Source organism: Podarcis bocagei, assembly GCF_964188305.1.
Source record: "Podarcis bocagei genome assembly, chromosome: 1".
Taxonomy (NCBI): domain Eukaryota; kingdom Metazoa; phylum Chordata; class Lepidosauria; order Squamata; family Lacertidae; genus Podarcis; species Podarcis bocagei.
In genome coordinates, this window is record NC_138125.1 from 101,096,826 (window position 1) to 101,115,462 (window position 18,637).

Here is an 18,637-nt window from a genome sequence, read left to right on the forward strand (position 1 = left end):
AATAGGGATGTCCTACCATACACTCTGACGTTTCTCCAATGAAAATGGGGACATCCTAAGGAAAAGTGGGACATTCTAGAATCAAATCAGAAACCGGGATGGCTTCTGTAAATCTGGAATTGTCCCTGGAAAATAGGGACACTTGGAGGGTCTGGCTCTGCCTTCGGCACCCCATCTGAGGCCTACTTCACATTTCTTTTTGGTAAGTGCCAGGAAAAAACAAACAAAATATGCTGTTGCTTTCCATGACAACTCTTGCAAAATGTGAAAACTTTTGGTATATGTACCTCCTTGAGCTTTGTTTCTTTAGACAAGGTATTCTTACCACATTCCAATCTATTTCATATCAGTGGGGTTTCTGGAACCTTAATTAGTTTTGTTTAAATCTTCTGAATATGCTTCCAACTTGCTAACAAATCTTTTTGAACAGTGATCCATGCAACTTAAGAAAGCAGACCAAAGGTGGACTTACCTGTGTTCTGTGAACTGCCCTGAGACCTCCGAGTATGGGACGGTATATAAATTCAACAAACAAATAAATGATAAAAATGTAACACTAGACATTTAAAGCATATTCAATGCACATGTAAGGCACATGATGTCCCTCAAAGAATCCTCAGAACTGTAGTTTGTTAAGGGTGCTATAAATGATGGCTTTCCATGGGAGAAAGTGAATCAGTGGATCTGCCAGTAATCCAAGCTTGTGCTCCTCTGAATGCAGCGTAAAATGGCACTGGTCACTGGTGCCACACAGCCCTGTGTTGTTATTTTTTTTAATGCTATTCTCCACAGCCTGTAAATCTTTTTTGGGAAGTGTTGTTCTGTAGCCATTTATCCTCCATCTCATAACTTGTGCCTTTGCCCCCCGCCACCATGTTTAACACTTTACATTTATCCTCGTTGACTTTCAGTCAGTAGCTGTCTGCCTAGTTCGTGAGATTGCCCTGAATCATAGCCAGCCCTTGAAAGTGTTTGCAATACCTGCCAATGTAGCAAATAGGATAGGGAATTAATGGTACTGGATGTTAAGTATACATCATGTGTTCATCCCGGAGAAGTTTTTAAACTCAACATGGATTGGAATTAAACAACGCCAGCGTAGTGTTTTGAATCACGTCTTCCTGCCTATACATCTGTTTGAAGCAATCTTGTTCTCCTCTGCAGTGGTATATAAAGTAGCAAGAATAAGCCAGAGTCTTACCCACCAAATTATTACCATTTTCTTTTGTTTGACTCACTATTTCTTGGGAACCTTGAAAAGCATGACTGTGTCATGGAACAGTTCAAGCTTCAGAAGCCCTGTCCTCTTTTTCATCTGGCCACCTTACCTGCCCAGGGCAACTGTGGGCGCTTACCCAGAATTGAGAATCGGGGTGCTGCTTCCCTTATGCTAGAACTAGACAGATCCCGTGAATTAAAGGGAAAAGAGTGGGGCATATCTGCCATGAATGGTTCTCTGTAATGGTGCATGAGACTTTAAGCAGGCTAAGGAATCCTTAAAGGGGACAACCAGTGCTTTTTTTCTAGGAAAAAGAGGTGCCAGTACTCACCATGAAGTTGTTACAGTAAGTGCCACACTTTTTAACACAAAAGAGGTGTCAGTACTGCATACCCTTGAGCACTCCCTGGAAAAAAAGCAGTGGGTGGGGACAACCCTATTAGAGTTTAGGCTATTTCACTATAAAAATGTAGATTTCAAAAGGTGTGGTGAGCCCCTATCTTTGCCCATTTCTTGGAGCACTAAGAAGACCACCAAAGTTTCGCCACACCAAAGCTGCCTGAAAAAAACCTGGCAAACTCTCCAGAAGTCTGTCACTTTTTCTAGAAGCACTTCCCAGTTGCAATGCTTCACCTTTCCATGTTTTCTATTATTGTAAGCAGAGTTGTGATGAATTTACTGTGCACTGTCTCCTCAAGCAGATCTACAAACAAGACTGCCCCATCCCTCTCTTCTGGATCCCTTGCAGACAGAGCTACAACATCCCCTCCATCTAAGACTAAGGGCTTGCCCAATGCCTAAACTGCCAACTCAGCTAACCAAAGTTCACCGACAAACCCCTCACATCTGCAACCAGCACTTCAAGCCCTTGATGAGATCTTCCAACCAAATGTCATTTCCATCTGCCGATAAATGTACACCATCAGGCCTAAATGATGCATCTTGATCAAAGGTTATTGAGATGTTCCGATTCATCCAACCATGAAGAAGATATACCTTCCACCCCCACAGCTCTGCTAACTTTTTTCCGGGCATGGTTTAGTCCCACCAAGTGGGGGATATCTCACCATTGCCTTCTTTCCAACCAGCCGATGGCCATACTTGGATACATATTATGTAGCTTTTGCAAGTCCTTGATTATGGCCCAGGTCAGGTCTAGCCGCTTTAGCTGGCCCAGATCATTTTCCCCAAGCTGTACTATCAAGGCATTTGAGCCTACAGCATACACATGGACTTGTTTCATTCCTCTCCAACCAAGGCATGGGATCAGGAAGTGGGAAACCCAGCTTGCCCAGGTTGCAAGTCCTGCCAGATGAAATCACATGCATATGTGCCATGTGCACTGTGTGGTATCTACAGATCCAGATCTTCCTGACAGCCATGCCATAGATGCCAGTCAACCGAAAGGTCATTTCTGGCTTGGAGTGTGTGTGTATGTGTGTTGTATTTAATTGTATTTCAGTTTAACAATTACTTTGATAAAATACAAATTTTGTTATGTGAAATGGCTTTAGACACCTATTAGGTCCATAAATGACCATATAGCATATATTCAACACAAAAAGCAGCGACAATCTGTTGTTGACAAAGGACAGCTGAACATAGAAAGGCCCCTATTACCTTGTAGCTTAGGGCCTCATCAAACCTAAATCCGGACTTGTGTGTGGAGCTGGTGGTGCATTCTCCTAAACTGCAAATAAATAAACCGAGTAAGCACATGCACCACTGGCTTTTCTCTCTGTGTGCTTGGGTGCATGTGACAAAGTGGCATACATCCAGTTTTCGGAAGGAGTGAGAGTTTGCCTCAGATGGCAAAATGTCATGGGCCAACCCTGTAACCACATCTGCTTACCTATAAGCATTGTCCCCTTGCTCTAAGTGGCATTCCTGCAATTAATTGCTCACTAAAGTCAAAAGTAAATAGTTGCGTGGGGTTAGAGTGAATCCTGCATCTCTATCCATCAAGTACTGTTATGGCAAAAATGTACAAGTCACGTTCAGTACCTTATCCCAAGCCCAGTTGAGATGAATGAAGGTTGTGTTGAATAAAATATTGTGCCAAATGCTATTTAATTGTATTAGCATTCTATTTTCTCCTTTGGTGGAACTATGCCAGATCAATTTGGACACATTTGTCTGAGATCCAACAAACAAGATTATCCATTAATCTGTCTCACAACGTCTGAAATATAGGTATGGACTTAATTTGTGTGCCAGTTTTACAACAGTGGGAAGGCTTTTATGAGAATGCTAAAAATGCTGAAATATATGTTTGCTGTTGAACTCTTTTGAAGAGAGAGGGGGAAAGGGGGGGGAGAGAGAATCATTGTCCTCTTTTTATGATGTCACAGTAAAGTGTCTTTCAACCCGCTGTCTAGGCAAATGGTCAAGCAGATGGTTTGAAAGACAATGAGTGGCTCAATCTGTACCTGACAAGTTAAACTGGAAAAGCAAGCCCTTTCTGCAAGCAGAAAGCACTAAATTCAATAACTGGCACCTTCAGGTAGGGCTGGGAATGTTGTTTGTCTGAAACCCTGGAGAGCTCCTGTCAGTTATTGTAGACCAGGGTTTCGAAGCCTCATTTGGAGCCTCAGGACCAGGGTCCAGCTGTAACCTGCCAAGTCTACAAACCCCACACTGACTCTGTTTCGCAACCTAAGTGGTTTTGACTGGTTAGAATATGCCCTTTAAATCTAACAATGCCTCACGTCTGTCTGAATGGAGTTGGAGAGTAGTGTGTGATTGTCTGTAAGAAGGTAAAATTTACATCTGTTGCTCTGCCCACTTTTGCAACCGTGGGCTCTGAGGGGAATGTGCCCCTCTGGCTGAAAACGATCCCCTGCCAGTGTAGACATTATGGAGCTAGATGAACCAATGATCTTGCTCAGTATAAGGCAACACCCTATGTTCCAGTGTACCAGGGGTATCAACAAAGCTTTGCTAATCCACACAGGCTGTGGATTAAAAAAATTTCAGCGGTAGGATTGTGAAAAAGATGGGAGGATAGCATAGAAAACTACAGAGTGTCGGATTCTCCATAGTAACTGAATCAATTGAAGATTGAGGGCAACCTTGTTGCCACAATAAGATCAGGCATGATTCAGACAAAATAAAGCACTATGTTCCATTGATTTCAAGGTCCACACTTATCAAGTTCTATTGATACAATGAATAAGATCCAACTGCATGCTTAATTCTCTCACTGAAATCAGTGGGGGCAAATACTGAAGTTGGTTATGTTGTTTCCAACATTCTTTGAAAACAACAAATTGCTTTAGAGGTATATATATATGTATACATTACATACATCTGTTGAGTTATATTTTATACTGGACATATTTTATACTGGTCTGGAAAAAAATCTTCCCACTTTCTAAAGTAGATCAGGGTAATATGGAATTCATTGATTGGGTGGCACATTGGTAAATTTCAGAATAATCAGTTACATATACAAACATACACACACAAAAACAGCAAATGCCACCAAAATGAAAGTATAACAGCAAACAAAAGAACTCAGATGCTAAAAATCATTTCTGCCTGGTTATATTATTTCTGACAACTATCCCTTTTAAAGTAAAAAAATAATTTAAAATGCTCATTTCAGAGTCTTGGATAGCTCAAAATAAACTGGAGCCAAATGAGGTTCTGGTTGATCAGAGAGTCAGTCACTTGTATGAAGAGCTGTAGATTTCAACGTCCTCAACCTTTTGAGCAATGAAGAGAACACCATCTGGCTAGGCAGAGCCATTAGGACGTGTAGATTTTGTAAAGATACCCGGAGCTGTCCTCAGAGTGATCTGGAACATTATCAGCTTATACCTTGGCTATTTGTAGCCTTTCCCACTTTTTCCTGTACTTATTTCTGTGTGCCTAGTGCCACTACCCACTGTCCAGTGGTGAGTATATTGGAAAGGGGGAAACAGGGGGACAAGACAAGAAATCTCAACATTGGTGGTTTATCAGCAGCATCTTCATTATAAATTTGATATTACAGTGATATTACAGTGAGACAGTCAATAATGGTTTAATGTATAACACACATACACATAGCAGGCCATAACTGAAGGACTTGCAAAAGCTACATGATATGTATGGCCATTGGCTGCTCAGAGCTGTTGGACAGAAGGCAATGGCAATTATGGCCCAGGTCAGGTCTATTCCCTTTCACTGGTCCAGAATGCAAGAATGGTGGAACTTATCTTGACATCAGTTTTCAAAATGGTATTTGAAGCTATGAATTATTCCACAAATGCACACACCCTGCCACCAAAGTTTATTCCCTCTGTCCATCCTGAGAAGTAATTTTGTGTTCTTAAATTTTACACAGATGGAGCAGACAACTTTAGATTTTCTTTGGGAGAAATTGTTTTCTAATATGCTTTTCTCTGGCACTTCCTTTTCCATCCCTGTTTACCACAGTGACGGTATAAGCTGCTTTTGCCGATTAAGCTTTCTGAATCCCATAGGCAGTTTAAATCCTATCAGAAGGATCATTTTGGGAGATGTGCTTTTCATGTTCTTTAGCCCTGTTTCCCCAGCATGTTTCATTGTTCATTTTAACAGGTCTTGTGAGCATCCTCAGGCGCTTCCTAACTTATCCAATCTTCTGCATGCTTACTTGGGAAAACGACCCACTGAACTTTTGGTTTCTTACTTCTGGGAAAACAGGCAGAGGATCAGATCACCCAATTCATGTCTAACAAATGCAATTCAGACTTACAGTAAAGCCTTGCTTTGCCTCCATTCCAAATGTGATTCCAGGAAATTACACCAATAGACGTATTATAATTGTGATTCAAAAAGACAAGTTAAACAAGACAGATATTTCATCTGTGCCCTATTTATTATTCCTGTTTTCATTTTTCTTCTCCCCTGAAACCTCTAGACCCCAAATCTAATCTCTCTCTGTAGCTTAAATCATTGCATTTTTCTTAACCCTCCGTGTTCTTTACTCCTGTTCCATGAACTGATATATCTCATGGTCAAAAGCAACAGATAATCTGCTATAAGCTTTCTTTTTAAAAGTATGGGGGGTGGGAAAGGCAACACATACCTTTCAGCTGTGCTTAAAGGCCAGACATGATATTGATGGGTGTTACCAGGCAGAGGGCCTTCTCGGTAGTGGCACCCGCCCTGTGGAATGCCCTCCCATCAGATGCCAAGGAAATAAACAACTACCTGACTGTTTAGGGAAGTTTTTAATGTTGGATATTTTATTGCTTTTTTATTGTTGTTGGTATTCTTTGGGAGCTGCCCAGGGTGGCTCAGGGAACCCAGCCAGATGGGCAGGGTATAAATAAATTATTATCATCACCATCATCACCACCACCATTATTACTTTTCACATCTCTGTCCCATTCACATATAGGGCACTTCCAGACTGTCAGTATTTTGGGTGCAATTCAATAATATCCTGGCAAATTCAGGCCACACAGTTATACTTGACTGGGAGATCTTGCACAACAAACCCATGCTATTAGGAACTTTCATTGCAGCTTGCCAGCCCACCCCTCCTCTGCCCATGTGCTGTTCAGGGGTTTTCCCCATCTTCCCAAGTGAATTTCAGAAGATGTGTGGAAGTGGGAAAGTCCTGATGTGCAAGCAGAAGTCCTTGCACAGGGTCTCTGCCAACAGTGCACAGTGCATGATAGGTGAATGCCACCCACAGTTTTTGCAATAAGGAAAATGAAGTGGAGATTCCCTGGCAGTTGTGGAATAACACTTGATGCAATGTCATCAAACCTCTCTGCAAGCAAATGAGAATGTATGCTCAATAAGCAGGTCATCTGCCAGTGCCCATAAAGAAGGGGCTGGAGGATCTTTACTTTTCTAAAGTAACACCTGCTCCCGTCACTTTGCTCCCTTCCAGGTTCACTTCATATTGAAGCCAGAAAGGGAGAAGGTGGTTGGAGCAGTTCCCTACAGCAGAGATAGGCAACATAGTGTCCCCTAGATGTCATTGGACTACAACATCATTGGCAATGCTAACTGAGGCTGATGGAGTCCATCAGTATCTGCAGGTGACCACAGTGGTTACCCCTGGAGACTATAGGATGGCGAGTTGTGGGAAGAGAGAAAGTCCATCAAGCCTCTTTGTAGCTTGGAGACCTGTGTTGGGTTGTCTGTTGCTACATGTTTATTTACATAAGCAAACAGAAATGGAAGTTGGGGGTCGTGATTGGATTGCCATGCTAGGATGGGGGAGACTCAAGTTCAAATCCATACTTGGCTATGAAGGCCACTAGGTGACACACAGAGTTGTTGTCATGGAGGAAAATATTTCTGGGGGCACGTGGGGCATGTATCCCACTCTGAGCTCTTTGAAGGAAAAGTGGGCTTTTGATAAAGAATATAATGTTCATAATAATGCAAAACAGCCATTCCTGGTTCTTTTATGTAAAGCTCTCTTTCTCTTACCGATTTCATAATCAGCATCTGACATTCCTTTGTTTGTACATCCCAGTGGATGGTTTGGCATGGGTTTTGACTTGGATTCAATACATGCAAGACTGAAATATTTGATGAAATCTGACATGACCACACATGGGGCTAGGGCAGGACAATTCCAAGATCAAAGGCAGGACGAACAGATGGATCTAGAACAAAGATAACAAAATTGTTAATGGTTCCCCTTAGTAAGATGCTTGGCAGACTCTTTGAAATTGCCTATTTCATTGTTCTGGTTTTCAGCAAAATACTCATCATCCATCAGATATTGACATTTAGAATTAACAAGGATTCTACATAATTGATTTAGTTGTTTTTAACCACGGTCAGACATGAAATGTATTTTATTTCATTATCTCCTTACAGACAATATTTCAATACCACTTGATGTTTTGCAGCCATAATTGCATGAAATCCCTTCCAAATAAAGGTAACTGAAGCCAGTCAATATCTGCCTGATCCAGAAGCTATTGAGGTCAATATGAATCTTTCCCATAGGATATTGGAAACTGACAGTTTGCATTTAAAAGTGCTGTATGGAGGCAATAGCACTGAAAGAAAGAAGATGAGTTCTGATGAAGCAGGTTGAAGATAGCTGCTTATACAAACTTTTTGCATCACTCTTTGATAGGCATCATTTTTATCATTTCCCTTATGGACTATAGTTTCCTAGTATGGTTTTTAAGCTGACTCAGCTAGCAAACATTTCTCAGCAAGTGCCATCCAATGGATGCAATTAATTTAAATGATAAATCCCCGTCTTCCATGTTACAAGAAACCCTGAACAGATCTGTTCTTTTAAAAGGCATTCTAGTCTTCATTTCAAAGATGGAGAGATCAGCCAGGGGTTTCTCTTATGCCCTGGGAATGGACCTGACCAAGAAATCAGGTCTTCTCCCAGGATCTACTCCTGCACTAGAAATTTATTTCTCATTACCTGAAACTTAAGACTGCATTTCAATTCAGAAACACAGTGGTACCTCGGGTTACAGATGCTTCAGGTTACAGACTCTGCTAACCCAGAAATAGTACCTCAGGTTAAGAACTTTGCTTCAGGATGAGAATAGAAATTGCACGGCGGCAATGGGAGGCCTCATTAGCTAAAGTGGTGCTTCAGGTTAAGAACAGTTTCAGGTTAAGTGTGGACCTCCCGAACGAATTAAGTTCTTAACCACTGTAGATCTTAAAAAGATTTTTCTTTAAGCGTTTTTGAGAGAACAAGGATATAGTAGTTTCTGTGAAGGTTAATGCTTGTTACACAAATGTAATATGTTCCCCAATAGATTGGCTGTGACCTAGAGTGCTGTGGGATGTTTCTGTGAAGGTTAATGCTTGTTTCCTTCACAAATGTAATATGTTCCCCAATAGATTGGCTGTGACCTAGAGTGCTGTGGGATGCTTTTTCACTTTTGGCTATGGCAGTGTGCTTTCAGGACAGTGTGCTTTCAGTCACCCACAAGTAGCAATGGAAACCTAATGTGCAGGCCTTGGGCTCTGGATCACCGCTTTTGCATGATCAGTTGCAGTGGCTATATAAGATGAATGCACACCCAGAGAACTTGAATGATGGGACCCACTGGGTTGTGTATTCATATATTCAGTTCCCTGGTACATACAACTGGCAGACAAGGCGTTAATATCCAGTACTTGGCATTCTCAGCAAAGATTTAGAACACCGCTCTGGAAAGTATATTTCCATTGATATGCAGATAAAGCCTGTGTATTTGAGACATGTTATCAAGGTTAATTAGAAAAATTATCTCATTGAAACAACCCAAAAAAAAAATATTTTAAAAAAATCAGGTATGTCAAGTCTCTTTTCCCGAAACACACTAATCTTCCTTGGCTCTGTTTCAAATGTGACTGTGATCCATCAAAGTCACTTCCTTAGCCTTCCCTAGAGAACATCAGAAGTTTAGCCAAGCTTGGCAATCTTTCTGTTGTGCCTGCTGTGTTAAAAGAAAACAGGGATTTAAGGAAGTCCCAACAGCAGTGTGAACAAGTCATATTCACACACTTTATTATTATTATTATTATTATTATTATTATTATTATTATTATTATTATTACATGCTACCGGTAATTTGTAACTATGCTAGTTAGTGAATAGCAAGTGATTGCTACTTGCGTTCTATAGCCTTATTCACACATTACTCACATGTAGGGCATAGCTATGTTGACTGTAGAGCAGAAATGTGCATTAACCAATCTCTGACATCACAACTCCATCCCGCAACAGTCATGTGGTACATAGTTGCCTGCAGAAAACACTGGCCATAGTCTGCTGGAAACTTCCAGATTGGATTACGACAATATTCTCTATGTGGAGCTGCTGTTGAGGTTGAAGTGGAAGCTGCAGCTAGTGCAAAATGTGACCGCTTGACTGCTCACTGGGGCAGAATATTGCCATGATGTTGTGCTGCTGTTGAAAGAATTGCCCTGTTTGCCGCTTCCAGCTACCAGTCTAAATTCAATGTGTTGGCACTGGAATACACAGTCCTGGAGAGACTGGGTTCAGGGTACCTCACAGTTCATCTCATCCATTATCTCCCCAACCAATCACTGCAATCTGCAGGAGAGGGCATCCTGCAGATACCCTCTTATCTGGCAATCCATCCCAATTTATGTCAGACTTGGGCTTTTAGTGTGGTTTCACCTACACTTTGGAACTCCTTCCCATTACCTAACAGGCAGGTGCCTTCTCTGTTATCTTTTCAGTGTCCACACTTCTGGAAGCAGTCAAAAGTGTTATTGAAGCAGATTTGTTATAAGTTTCTTTATTCCCATTCTGCATCTCTGACAAACCATGCAGTGGGTGTATGGCAATCACGTGGTTCAGACATGGCCTCACTGTGTGATTCATCCATTTGTGAGCCACACCACGTCACTCATAGTGATTGGACCCATTTATCTTATATTGGCTCTGACTCTCTTGCAACAATCTCTAGCAACTGCTTCCTGCCTCCACTGCGCTGGCGGCTCTGTGATGTGAATACTGCATGGATTGTTTTATTGCAAATCTATGGCAAGCAGGACATTGTTGTAATGTTCTGAACCTTATTTGTCATTTGGGGTGGCAGTACTTATGCACAGCAGTGTCCACACTGGAAGGCATTGTGCGGCTCCATTCAAAGTTTCACTGGGGCCAAATGTCCTCAAGGAAGGTGTAAGTAAAGCCTTAACTCTCACGTTTTCTTGCTCATCCCAACTTTCCCTAACCTTTAATAGTTGGAAATTAGCATTTATCTTGCTGACAGCATAATCCTATGTGTGTTCACTTGAAAGTAAATTCTATTGCCTCCAATCAGCCTTGGACTACGTTTGGGACTGAAAATCGAGTGTCTTTATTCAAGATCACTAAACACGGATAAATTAATCTATTACAGTGCAATCCTCTACATGTCTACTCAGAAGGAAGTCCCATTGAATTCAGTGGGGTTTACTTCCGGGTAAGTAAGTATAGGATTGCAGTTTAATGTCCCCTAACTACTTTGTTGAATCTGTAATCCAGATAGGGGATTCAATGTTTGGTTATAGGTGGGGGGTTTCCAATAAGACACATTAGTGATTGTAAATTCAAAGGTTTGGAGCATGTTGTTATTTTGCATTAACAAATACGTAATAAAAATTCACACTACCCTGCCTTCACGCACATGACCTTATCTTGTAGGCTTTGCTGTGTGAGACAAACATCTACATTGCCTGCTTTGGGGATATACACCTTAGTCTCTAGCTAACCCTCTCATCACTCACAAGTGTTGTCCTTTTGACTTCCATGCAGAAAGAGAGGATTTGCCCTCCCTATTTCCTTCAAGTGAAATAAAGCGGGGATTATGTCTGTAGCTTTTGTTTTCTTTAGATTCGGCCTGTTCGATGAATCCTGTCCTCTGTGTGATCTCTGGCTACTGAAGCATAGTGCCTCACGGATGCGAGTGAAGTGAACTCTGAAGTGCCATCTTGAGATCCAAAAGCAACAAAACTGTCATCTGCCAAAATCTATTTTTGTATTTTGCTACAGGGAATCGTCATAAATAAAGAGGGAGGGGGGGAATTACTTGTGTGGCCACTCTTTTTCTTTTACCCCTCCCCACCTTGATCATTCCTTCTCAGATGTCACCTGTCCCATTGCAGTGATGCTATGGAAGCAGGAGTGAAAACAAATTACATTACTCTCCGATGCATGGAATGAAAATGCCATTTTAGCCCAGAGTTTCCGTTAAAATTGCCAGTTTGCAACAAGAAGGGGGGGGAATCAGCAATGTCACTGCTGCTGAGGGTAACATAAAGAAAATAAATTGTATTGTAGGATATCTTTCATACCGTTATGCTGCATTTGGAAGCAAAATGTGTCCTTTGTATTCACGCTGATTTCTCTGCAAGGAAGGATATACATCTATCATTCCTGCAGTATCTATCCTCACCAGAACCTTCCCTGTTTTTATCCTTGCAGGCAATATAGTTTTGGGATGTAGGGAATACTATTATCTCCATCACACCAGTGGAGAAGTAAGATTTAGCAAGAGATCAGCTAATTTCCCTGAGGCTACAGGCAGCAGATATTTTTGCCCTTTTTATGATTTGGACATACTAATGCCAAAACAGCTTTGAGTGAGTCACACTGGCCATTTATTTAACTCTTCTGTTTCCACATATGCCTAGGAATTGACTGTTGATATCACCTCGTTCAAAAGATCTACATTAAGCAGCACAGGGGGCAAGTTGAAAATAAGTACGTCTGCCTTTCCAGTGAATAAGGTGGAGTAGGTTGCTTCAGGCAACAGAATGCAGGTGGACAGGAGGAGGTGTGAAATGATGGCTGTATTATACTGGGAATAAAAAAAACACGTGTTGGCCTTAGATTGGGGGAGGGGGCATTTGGGGCTCCACATTAAATAGCACTGTCTTGGGCTGGCACTAACAACAGGGAGACAGCAACATGCCCTCCAGGAACCATAAGAGCACAATATATATTTCCTTCAAGCTTCACCACAGCAGGCAACGGCTAGTCATGCTGAAAGCACCCTCAAGGCACCCTCTAGGAGTGGCCATATAACAATGGTTTATGACAAGGTTGGCACTGTGTGAGTTACGGACTAGCTGGGTTGCAGAAGGCGCTCTTCGTGATAATGGGCTGCTGTACGCCTTCCTCCCTCATGTCCATGGCATAAACCTAACTCTTTCTCTTTGACCCCATTGGAGACAAGGGAATTAATTTTCCTCATGTGCAATAAACATGGCTTCTTGAAGTGTGTGTTCGAAACCTAATTTGCAATAAGAGCTCTCCCTTCAGTCAGAATGTGTTTGTTTTGTAATGCAATGATTTTCGTTGTCCCAGAAGAGCAGTTAACAAGATGTCAATTAATCATGCAAATGAGGAGAAGCAGATATTGAGTTGATTATACTACCTGGAGCTAAACTATGTGACTGCCAGCTGTTAGTTCTTTGCATAAGGCATGCTTCCCTTCGCAACCTGTGACCGGATAAATGTGCCCCATAGCAAACGGTACACATGCTTGAATTCCTTTAGGCACTGACAGGCTTTGTGAGGCTCTCCCCTTCCCACTTTAAGTCCCCAATCTTAAAGAACTGAAAAGGAAGTGGAAGGAGGCTTGCAAAAGGTTTTGTGAATCTCCACTCCCTTTCCCCTTTAAGTCCACACTCTTGAAGACTTAACAGGGAAGCAAGAGGAAACTCACAATGCCTCTTCCATGTTTTCCCACACTTCTCTTATAAATTTCCAAGATAGGGGACTTAAAGAGGGAAGGGAAGATTTGCTTCAAGACAGTCCTGCACTCCCATTGGAGCAAAATTTGAGCAGGAGCTTCCTTAAAGTCTTTGCAAAAGCCCCTTTGAAGTAGCTGGCATACAAGAACTGCTTCAAAGGGCGCATTTGCACAGGGCTTTCATCCTTGCTCAGCTGGATCAGGGTCACACATCCAATGCAGAATTAAGCCTTGTCCTCTTGCCCATCAGTTGATGTCACAATGTCAGCAGATGGGTGGGTGGGAGAGAGTTGTGGAAAACAGCCTCGCAGGCCGCATTGCACCCCCTGGCAGGCCAAGACTGGCCTACAGGCCAGAAATTCCTTACCCCTGATTGTGGGGAAGGGGTGACACAATGAGAGGAGACATTTAATTCTTTATTCCCTGCCATTTTCATAGGGATTGGAATACACCACTGCTCCAAAACTGGAGCCTGCTATGGCAGATTGGCATTGTCTGTAGTGGAGTAGAACTGAGAACAATGAATGTTTACTCAGATATAAATATTGTGGGCTTATGGTAGGCTTCTATGCCCCAAAGGGCTCACAATTTCAGTCTTGAAAGTCCTTCCCTCCGCTTGTCTTGAACCAGTGTAGGCTCTAGCATTCAAAATTCGGCTCTTTTTTTACAAGGACCTTTTTTATATTAACCAGATCTTCTAGTTTTGTATTTTCTTGAACATGTTTATTGATTCCCACTCTCATGGCAGACCGTATTTGATGAAAGTGTTTGGGGATTTTCACACTTCTGCTGTTATAATTTAAGCTTGAAATTGCTTTAATTGCTGTAGCCTGGACTTCTCATTTTCAGTTCCCAGGTGATTATTTTAATTTATTCCCTTTTATTCCCAGTGACAACTCAGTGGTTTTTTTTTTTGTATACACTGAACAAGTTTCACAGAGATATTTTGAAAGCTCCCTCTCACTCATTGACTCACAGCTTCTGTTACCTCAAACCAAACTAGCAGAACCACACAGAATATCACAGATGGAGCAGAACATTGTTGTTGCTTTATAGGTACAGATTATTTATGGAATCCAGGGAACCTCCATTAATGTGAAACATGTAAATTCTGAGGTGGAAAGTGGTGTGTGTGTTTTTTTTGAAAAAAGATTTTATATTGGTATGGCTAACATTCTGACCTCCAGACCACAGCTAGACTATGGTTCCCAAGAGCCCTGTCATTTAAATCAACAGGCTTTGATTGATATGGCCAATGCTGAACAGGACTGTGCAACTTAACTTTGGCAAACTGAATTTTAAGTTTTCCTGGATTATTAGTTTCAGCTGCATAGGAAACAAAACCATAGACACAGAATTTTCTGAGAATACTAGGCAGCTGCTTTTCACCATTAATGCTATGTAATAAGTTGAAAATGAAGTTCTTACTAGAAATGCTGTAACACACAGTGCTATTATGTGCTCTTTATTTAGAAAATGAATGGGCCCTCACTGAATAACTGTAAGTACCTTTATATTGGTAATTAAAATAAGATCTAATTTCACGCTCAATTGACAGTGCATAAGATCTTCCCTGATATCCAAAGCAGCAAAGAGTTTTATGAAGCTGCATATGTATTTATGATTGTTTAAGATTTTGGTTATAATGAAACTCCTTGAAGGATCAGAATAGTGCATTTCCATTTGCATAAAGACAATAAAAACCCTTGCAGAAGCCATTTCGCCTTCTATAAAAAGTGAGAACATAGCACCTTAGTGGCACAGACATCTGTTACTTTAGCAGATGCCACCATGTAAACTCAGTCAAGTAAGACTATTCACCAATCAGAGACTACCCAAATGGCCTCTGAAACTACATCCAATAGGTGACTGGGAGTCCTGAAAAGAGCTTGAGAGATGATAGACTTCCCTTCAAAGTTTCATTATCCAGTTTTAACAGTTGCCTTTTCCAACTTGGCAAACTCTTAGAATCAACATGAAAGGCTAGTGTTATTACCCTTTTCTTTCCTCCCTCCCTAATTAAAATTATTCTTGCCAGAAACAGAAAAGCCATTCCTTTGCCTTCACTGCCACCCTGCCAGTTCATGCCCAGGAGGAAATTGTACTCCCCTTTAGGACTGTAGCTTTAATGGATGGTGCATAGTAATAACTGCCTCATATCCCCAGTAGCACTTGGTAAAAGTAACATTCATATCTTCTTGTCTTACATTCCTATTCCACCTTCCTTCCATCATGAAGCCCAAGATAGCATGTGTGTGGTTCCCAAGTCTCCCATCCAAACAAGGGCCAAATCCAGACCTGCTTAGCTTTAGCAAGACATTGGCTCCACATGCCTTCATGGTGGAATTGTGATGCTGGAAGAGTGGAATGAAGCCATGGATGGAGAGATGGCCTCTATAGGGAAAGGGCTCTCACTTGGAGGGAAATCAGAGGAAAGAACTAGCAAATCCCTGGTGCTTTTCTTGGAAGAAGAATGGAAGAAGTGTAAATGGAAGGGATTTTGTATTTTTAGATAATGGAAAACCACAAGAATCACAACAGGAAATGCGAACTGAACTGGGTGTGAATTAATGGATACGTAACAAGAAAAGAACTATGGCATAATATCTCAATATATGATCACAGCTGAGAGACTGGGAAAATATCGCTTAACAGAAAGTAGAATCATTGGATGCCATCAAAGAGTGAGTGTTTTGAATAATGTCTTTATGTAACTGACTGACAGAAAATCAGAAGTCCCTTTTTCTTCTCTTTCTTCCTTGCTTTTCTTCTGTTATCCCCTTCTTTTTATCATTTCCCTCCCTTATTCCTCTTTGATGTCCTCTGCTTTGGGCCGTTATTGGAGTCTAAGGATTACACATACATGAAGGTGGTGGTTGGTTGGTGGAAGGACCCTGAATGAAAGGCAAAGAAGGGAAGACCTTCCAGAGTAAGGCTGGGGGAAGAAAGGAAAGCCTTCAGGTGAGAGTTGGGAGGTTCACCACTTTCTCTGTGTGACAAGAGTTAAGAGCTACCTTTGAGAGAGGACTCTGTGTTTTCTTTTCTCTTTCCTTCTCTGTTTCTATTTTTATTTAGATTACGGTAGTTTCTTCTATCTTACTGTATTATGAAAACGCCTTGATAAAATCTTATAGGAAAAAATATCTCAATTTATGTTTCAGTTTTCTGTAAAATATTGTATAGAGTATTTGTGATGTTGTATGATCTAAAATTAATATGAAAAAGCACCTTTGCAAGTACCAACATCATAGTAACTGAATGCTTCTGCCTTCACATGAGTTGAAGTGGCCATAGATCCATTACCCATGTAGTAGTGCCAGGTCAAATGCATGATGTCACCACATCCTCCCAGTTAACCCTAAGCCACAGCTCTGCATACTTCCAAACGTGATCACATGGCAGCTATAAGCCTGTATGCAGCTTGCACTTCTTGGATGGAGACAGACCCAGAAGAAGATGATTTAGTTAGTAAGTTATAGAATTTATAAACCACTCACCATTCAAAAATATTCATTCAAAACTCAAATAAATAAAAACAAAGAGCAGAATAATTAGTCAAACAATACAAAAATACATGAAATTCATATGTTAAACCAAAAGGAACAATATCCAGCAATGCTACCCTGAAAAAGCCTGGCTGAATGAAAAAGAATTGAGGAGCCAAAGGGAACAAATTGTTGGCACCATCCTGATTTCCAGAGGGAGTATGTTCCAAAGTGATACATTGGTTTTCATTATAGATATCTTATTGTCTCTATTCTATCCTTTGATTTACCAAGAGATATGAAACAGATTAAAGTGTGCTTTCTTAAATGGCACAGCCAGTGATACCATACCAAGATTCTGCGTTCTACTGCGAAGCAGAGTCTACAAAGGCCGTAACAGATAAGCCTTTTCTGAAGTTAGCTTACACTTTTAAATCAGCACTTCATGAAAGGCATTAAGAAAAACTATTATAGTACTATAATGGATGGCAACTGAGTTTTATATGCTACACCTTGAAGTAAGCAGTAGGATTTTCAATCACTTGATAACCTTGAAACTGCTAAGGTATCAAATTGCTATCATGAATATTGTGCAGGAAGAGAAATAACTCAGAAAGCTGCCTTTGCGAATAACAATCCAGGGGAACACATTTTTTTGTGTGAAGAATATAGACTGAAGACAGAGTTGTGTGGAAAGGGAAATCTAAATGAATGCACCGAAACAAGCATTGCTACATTTTAATAAGTGGTGACCTGGTGTTATTTCTGTTTCCTTGCTTTTCCATTGGGGAAATGATAATATTACTAGTAACACATCATCTTAAGGGGCAGGATGGGAGCAGTTGTTGGCATTTTAGCATATGAAGGAACAAATGCTAGAAGAAAAGCTTTTAATTGTGTGTGTGTGTGTGTGTGTGTGTGTGTGTGTGTGTGTAAGACACAGTGAAGCATGTCTCTGTGTTGGGGTATTTGGGAGAATATCCAAAACATGCAGACTTCTTGAAAACTGAGAGATTCAATATGATGTGAGACTAAATGTAGATGTCATAAATTGCGAAAGCAAGCTGGTCTGCACATGTACTACATAGCAGAACAGTGGTGCTCTATTATGTTTCTCCATTAATTGTATATATGGTTTTCATATGTATTTCAACCATTAGGGTGGCCTGCCTTCAAGGGTATTTTTGATTACTGAACTGAAACTGGGGGAATGTAATAAAAATGTGCATGATACCATTGTCGGGTGCTATAATGGTAAAAGATGAAGTGCAAAGGACCACAAGCATTATCTGAAGTGCATAAACAAAGGAATGAATTATTGTTGCTGGCAATGCCAGAAGCTCAGGTGCTATTCCTAGGATTAAACCACAGACTGACTGCAAGCTGCTGGGCATGAGCTTACCTAGTGGCCAGTCTTGAGTGCCTACTTCTAAATTGGTACCAAACATCTGTATTGCAATAGTTCCATTTTGCAGCCCACAAGCTTTTTTCTGTTTATCTCTCCTCTGGGATGAACATGTGAATGTGAGGGGAATCTTAATCTTTTGCCTCCTTGTGAAGTGGTATTACAATGGGGACTCTATCTATAGTTTTTTGACTAAAAAACCCTGATTGCATCCAACTATGTTCTACTCAGAGGAGTTCTGTTTAAATAAATCAGTCTAAGTTAGTCATGCCCATCAATTTCAATAGGTCTATTCTGAGTATGACTAGCATTGGATACAACCAAAGAAGCATCACATACGGTCATGGGTTTAGGA